Below are 7,739 nucleotides of genomic sequence, written 5' to 3' on the forward strand. Positions count from 1 at the left end.
TATCTATATCTATATCTATATCTATATCTATATCTATATCTATATCTATATCTATATCTATATCTATATCTATATCTATATCTATATCTATATCTATATCTATATCTATATCTATATCTATATCTATATCTATATCTATATCTATATCTATATCTATATCTATATCTATATCTATATCTATATCTATATCTATATCTATATCTATATCTATATCTATATCTATATCTATATCTATATCTATATCTATATCTATATCTATATCTATATCTATATCTATATCTATATCTATATCTATATCTATATCTATATCTATATCTATATCTATATCTATATCTATATCTATATCTATATCTATATCTATATCTATATCTATATCTATATCTATATCTATATCTATATCTATATCTATATCTATATCTATATCTATATCTATATCTATATCTATATCTATATCTATATCTATATCTATATCTATATCTATATCTATATCTATATCTATATCTATATCTATATCTATATCTATATCTATATCTATATCTATATCTATATCTATATCTATATCTATATCTATATCTATATCTATATCTATATCTATATCTATATCTATATCTATATCTATATCTATATCTATATCTATATCTATATCTATATCTATATCTATATATCTCTTAAAATTACTTAAAGTTTCCGAACGAAATTAGACAAATTTAATTCGGTATATAAAGAAAATACATTCACTATGTACATAGCACGTATAGTAAGTATTCCCTTACTATGTATCTTTACACTTTTATGTACTTTATATGTATGTATGAATGTACTATTAAAGTACACACGTATTTGTGTATTCGTTTGTATTAAGCATTTGTATTTGTGTTTGTGTTGAACATTGGAAGTTGGAGAACATAAAGGTCAAAAGTTTCTCGTTTGCAGTTGAAACTTTTTATGCAGTTTTTTCTTTATCAAGCGTGTTACTGCACACAGCACGAAAGGGCAAAAATACTCACACATACACACACATTTAGACTTGCACTAACAGAATGTATTTGTAGTTTGAGCTTTCGTCCTGGTTGTGCACTGCGCCTTGAGTGCGCCATATCCTTTGGTTCGTCGTTTTCGCCACGTTGCAGACTAAAAGGTAGTTTTCATATTTTTGGCGATAAGCAGGGATGTGTGTTTGTGTAGTTGTGGATGTGTAAGTCGCACTTAACCATCGGATTGGAGGGCGGTACTTGCTCCAGGTGGACTCTCCACGTGAAGCGAAACAAAAAGTCGAAAACGAGCGGGATTCGCTGCAGCAAATGGCAAAGCATAAATTTATGTAAAAAGATCTGTGATTTATAGCGGCCGCCAGTTCAAAACTTTTATTTCGCCCCCAGTTGCGATGTCTGCCACCCCAAGCTGCACTGCAATGAAATAAAGTCCGTAAAATGTTGATTACATATTAACGAGAAAATATTTATAAATAACATAGACCAACTAATATATTAAACATAAGTTTGCTGAATTTTAATCTAATCTATTTAAATTTTTCATTCTAAAGTAACCGTAGTTGGAGAGAAATTGATAAATAATTCAAGTTGATAAACCCGAACCTTCGAAAGCGAGGTTGCTATCGATAGCGTAATTTTTGTCGCTGTAACTCTAGTCCACTCTATTTTGAAATTATTTCAACTACTAATAGTTTTATTGCAGTGTACGCTTAATTTATGGAATTTTAGCTTCAACGCCGCCACAACTTTTCCTTCTCGTGTTTTACGCTCACCGTGAGCGTAAGCGTTTCATTCTTGCTGTAGTCGTCCTTGTCGATGTTGTTCATGATGTTTTTGTTGTTTTGCAACTGCGTACGTCTGTCACACGTGAGTGTGTGCGTTGTTGCCTCTTCTTTTCGTCTTCTTCTTTTTGGGGAGAGAAGGCGTGCAAAGTTGAAAGTTCCAAAAGCACATAAATCAGATGCACTTTCGGCATTTCCGGCTACCCAAAAACGACGATAAAGGAAGCCGAAACGCAGCTGGCCAAGGACTCGCAGAGCCCGGAAATTAGCCAACGATTTTGCAGGTCAGCGTCAGAAACTGCCCCACAGCACAGCACAGCACAGCACAGCACCGACGCGTCGGTAGTCCATTTGCAAGGTGGTGTGCTGGATATGGAAATGGGGATGGGAATGGGAATGGAAAAATGCATCGATTGCAGTTATTGCAGCCATTTGTGAATCTGTAAAGGCTTTTCCTTGGGGTTCAACACTGACAAATTCGAGTCATTTGCGTTAAGTATCTTTTTTCGCTGCATGCGAACTGGGTCTAATGACTGACGACCAACGTCAAAATTCAATTAGTCGCTAGCCCCACTTTGTCTTGAACATGGGAATAGGGAGTGAGGGCCACTCATAAATGATGATGAAGTCGCTGAGGGCGCTGGAAATATAAAGCAATTTTGCTAATTGCCATTAGGAATTTTTCGGTCTACTCTTTGGGTTCCACCTTCCACTATTTGCCCCCCATTTAGTCCACCCACCAATCGGTGCGTGCTGTGCTAATTGAACGACTTGCTCATTAGAGAAGCATGCAGAGTTGGAGAGTGTGTCAGAGGTGGGCTGAGAGCGTCAGCCAAGCGATGCTATAAATTACGCACTTAAGCTAGACAGTCAGTCAGACAGTTATTCCGTGCGTGTATCTTGAAGATACTTTGACTCATATTTAGCTGGTCTAAGCTACGTCGAACAAAGCGAAGCGATGCCATCGAGCTAGAAGCAATTTCGCGGCATTGAACCTTGCAAATCCCTTTTGATCCCCCATATGAATGTCATAAAAAATTAAGTGAGTCCTGGTGTCCTGGTGTAAAGGATTTTGGCTAAAGTCGCAGCTCCAGGAGTGCCGCATCTGGTCAAATATTTGCACAGACTTCAGAAAAATCCACTTGGCATAATTTTATTTTCCATTCTCTCCGCAATTGTGTCTTCCCTAAGTGTCCATTTAATTTTGTTGAAGTATATTTATAAAAAAATATACTTACATAATAATACAAAAAAATAGACACAGTGAAGGACAACGATGGTGCGAACGGGAACGACACAAGGACAAGGACCTGCTGACAGCTTTTTGTTTGCCTTTGTCTATTCGACACGCGACAAGTGAGTCCTTTGCAGTTCGCACCCCTCGTCGCATGAGAAGAGTCCTTGCCTTCGCCTGCGGTCGGGGTGCGTATTCAAACTGGGGGTGCGGCAGTAGCTTATGTTGTTGCAAATCACACTGACAAGATAATAAATAAATATCAAAATATGTCATAAAGAGATTTTCCACAACGCCAGCAAAGAATAATCAACTGGTTTCAGAACTCTCGATGTTAAAGTGTTGCATTGTTTGTTGAACGAGAATCTTTTATTCTATAGCGTGGTGTGTGCTCTGAAATGTAACATAAGGTACTTCTGAGTTGGGTTCGATTTTCAATATGACAATATTTAAATGCGACTTGGTTTTATTTGTGTGAATTGAGCGATGGATATTTTGAAAAAAATATCAACTAAATGTTCGCAATTAATGACTTTAAAATTACTAAGCCACTGCGCTTTCTCTGTTGTAAAACATGAGATTCTACGCCCGGTCTTAAAGATTTGGAAAACTCCAGACAGAAGAAGTGTTAAATGGATTCTCCCCCTTCGTAGATGACAGTGTGCGTAAAAATCTCAAATGCCTCTCCGTCACTCAAATGGACATATATTTAGTCCAGATCCACGTGGGACTGTGGTTGGCAGCCCAAAAAAGGGGTTAAATGAAGGCTGGGCGAGGTAAAGGAAGACGTCAACAGACAACAACCCCATGGACTGCTGCCACAGCATGATCAAATTGGAAATGCTTGTCATATCCTTCATTTATCCATGGCTTCATACATGGATTTTTCATTTTTATACCATACACACTCGGACACATTTATTTCATAAATTATTTGTCACAATTAATGGCACTGTGTGTGCTTTTGGTTTGCTGCAGAACAGGTTGCCGTTTCGCTAGCAGAAGTGCTGTCCGCCCTTCTTGCAGATGTGATACATTTCCCCACACATTTTCAGCAGAGTTTGTAAAACTTTGTCACCACTAAATGTGCGGCCGGTGGGTGGGAGGACAATTGTCTGATACCGTGTAGCGCAGGGACACGACAAAAGGATGCGCCTCACACCCTGAGCGGGCTGACAAATAATATGATGAGATACGACATATGTGCAAACAACTTTTATGCGGAGCTTCATATAATTGAAAATCATACACATATTTATATACTTGTATACGCACATACATATAAATCTATATGTTTCTCTTTAGATGTATATAGCGACCATATTTTTGGCAATTCGGCTAAAGAGTGCGGGTGCAAGTGCGAGTGCGAGCCCAAGTCAAAGTGAGAGGGGGACCTTTATGTTTTGCGGGGTAATTTAGAGGCCAATATCCTGCTGTGAAATATGTGCAGATTTCCGGTTGTGCTTTTGGCCATTGTTCATCGTCCTTGGGTTGCATTAGGCGTTGGATTTAGCGCTCTGAAATGATTTATTATTATGACAAATTGTTAGCGGCGACTGAAATCAATGCTTACCTCGCCCTTACAGCTGGATAAGAGTGCCTTACCCCCCAAAACGAAGTCAGCATCTGAAGTGGGCGGGCGAGAAGTCAGAGCTTTAAGAGGGTTTTATGGCAACTGTAATACGGTCTCTTTGTGTTTAGAAAATGTCCTCTTAAATTGACAATTTTATCAAAATAAAAAACAAAAATTGTAAGAAAAGACGTAGAAGATGATTTTGTAGCATGTTTTTATATCATCAAATTTGGTAGCTCCGGCCAGATACATAGAAAGTGGGAATTACCAAGATTACTTTAGATGTTGCATCTACCTAAACATATAATTTAACTAACATATTCATACATTTTTCAATTTACTTTATTTTTAAAATATAAATTGAATGTTTACTATTACCCAAAACAATCTGCTGTCTATAAATAAACATTTTATATATAACTGAAAATTTTTTTTGTCATTTTCTTTCAGCTTGATGTTAATGTAATGTAAATACTCTGGATAATGATTAGATAAAATATACCCGCTACCCATAGGTTATATGTAGGTGTATTTTTAATTTGTGCGTACGAGAAATGCATGTGACAGGTAAAAGGAATCAAGTTGATAAAATTGTGCAAGTTATTTGAGAAATAATTTCATATGGCAAACAATTGGTATAGCGTCTTAGTTGCTTTGGTAGACAATCTGGTATATTTTGTAATCTTTTGTAAATGTTAGAATTTAGTAGTATTATTACAATTATTATTATTATGTAATAGTAGTATTACAAAAATATTCTTCGGTACATATTTGAGTTTTTATACCCGCTTCCCACAGGGTAGAAGGTTATTATTATGACAGCATTTGTTATGTTTGCACGCAGATCAAGTTTGTTTCAATTTTTTGCCCCGCCCACTTTCGCCCCCGCAAATCAATAAAATCGAATAACAAGCGTAATTTTCAAGCTACAGCTGCGAATTTTAATGTATACAATAATTACCTAGTAGTTATGATTCCTGAAAATTTGGTTGCGATCAGATAAAAATTGTGGAAGGTATTAAAATGGGTGGCGGGTATCTTACAGTCAACCAAACTCATCTGTAGCTTTCTTACTGACTTATTAATATTATTGTATGTAATTATAAATACAGCCTTTCTTTTTAATTCGTGATTTTTATTTCAAAATAATTTGCTATGACATAAAAGACTGCCGTAATCGGGTATAGTGGCTTTGGTTAATATTCTAATATATTATATTTTGTTGTAGTTGTTGTATGTTGTAGTATATAAATACATACGAAATATAGCACTTGGTATATTGTAGAATTTTGTCGGTACACAAATTCCGTATATTTTGAAATTAATACCGCACTATTTTGTTTTTAATAGAAAAAGGTTCAGGGGTATTTCACACTCGAACACATTCGACTCTACTTGTTAGCTTTAGTATGCTATATGTATGTCGTACAATTCGATCAATTCGATGGCCAACAAATTTCCAAAGCAATATGAAATAAAAACTCAGGTTGCATTCCACGTAAGAGTCATATATCAATAGAATAGATATCAATGGAACAATCAAACTAAGCATTTAAATATATTATTTTCGTTTTATTTCTGAGATTTTATTCTTCGTGGTTGAAGATCTGATGAGGGATAGCCCGTCATCATTAAACTGCGCGGAGTACAAGAATGGTAAATAGTGAATACTGATTACTAAATAGTGAATAAGGAATGTTGAAATTAAAAAGTGGAAAATACAAACGAGCGAACTGAGCTGAACTGAACTGAACTGCAATTAATGCTGATAGTAATCAAATAATTAACTTTCTTAATTGAAAACAATGAAAAGAGGTTTATGTCTTTGTGTTTGAAATGTTTTGGTAACATTAACACTTTACCCAAGACTACGCAGTGCAACGCGATGATGTTCTAATACCTGGACTGAGATACAGATGGAAATGAGAGCCGAACATGGATGGAGATGGAGTCTATTAACTTTGAGGTTCTTTAAAAATGCATTAAACGGCAACAAAGACAAAAGGGGCCAATGAAAAGGCCAGGGCGCATGCCTTAGGTTAGCTATTGTTTATTGCATTGGGCCAACGTCTCCTATCCTAATAATAAAATGGGAAAATAAATAATTTTATCCAAGGAAAAAGAATAAAAATCGATGCCATAAGGCGGCACTGCAATAAAAATGTGACAAGACATAAAGCAAATGTCCAAATATACACACACATACACACGCAGACCTTGTTGCATGAACGACACATGCGGCACAGGATGGCAACGAGCAAAGGAAAGGGGATAGGGGATAGCAAGAGTCTTCGTTAGACTGTCAGCAGGACGATGCGGTACACAAGGAAGCAGACACAAGCAGAAATACAATAAATTACTTGACGGAAAATATTGATAAGGTGACACACAAACGGGCCAAGACTGCGACTCAGACCCCGAGACATGAGACATGAGATGACACCCAGTTGATTCCAGTCCATCCCATGTCGCCATAAAGCCTTTCTGTGGCCTTGCTGTTTTTTATAGCCCTCGTCACCTTCATCTCTTGTCCCTTTGCCGTTTATCTTGGCCTCTGTTTTCGTCTTCGTCTTCGTCTACGTCTCAACAGTGTCGCCAAACATGACGCATGTTCCGGTGCCGTTGCCGTTGGCGGTGGCCAAGTGGTCATCAGGCCCAAATGAAATGAGTTAAATGACGCAGGTAAGCCCGGCTGCATACGCTGATAAGAGCAACAGGAGAGGTTCATAAAAACTAGGCGAGTTTGACTAAATTGTTCAGTTAATTCGTTGCTTGAGTATGATCGATTCTACCACTTTTTCTTATAAGCATTAGAAATAAAAACAATGGGAATAAAGATTTTTAATATATAAAGCGTTGATGGCGAATTCATATTGTTTGTAAGATATAAAGATTTATAGAAGATTTATTTGATATTGTGTGAGCTTATTCGGATGGTTTGAGATACTTTCTGATAGACGATAGATTCACGATTAACAACACCTTAATCTATGTCCGTATTAAAATGAATATTCAAATTGGACAAAATATAAATAAGTTATTAATTTTTTAAGACTCTGCTATATAAACAACATTATGGTCATTCAAATCTTTATCAGATCAAAGATGCCTTTGCTGGACATTAATTTTCGGTTGTCACAATATTTATATGTTATATC

Source organism: Drosophila nasuta, chromosome 2L (genome assembly GCF_023558535.2).
Source record: "Drosophila nasuta strain 15112-1781.00 chromosome 2L, ASM2355853v1, whole genome shotgun sequence".
NCBI lineage: Eukaryota > Metazoa > Arthropoda > Insecta > Diptera > Drosophilidae > Drosophila > Drosophila nasuta.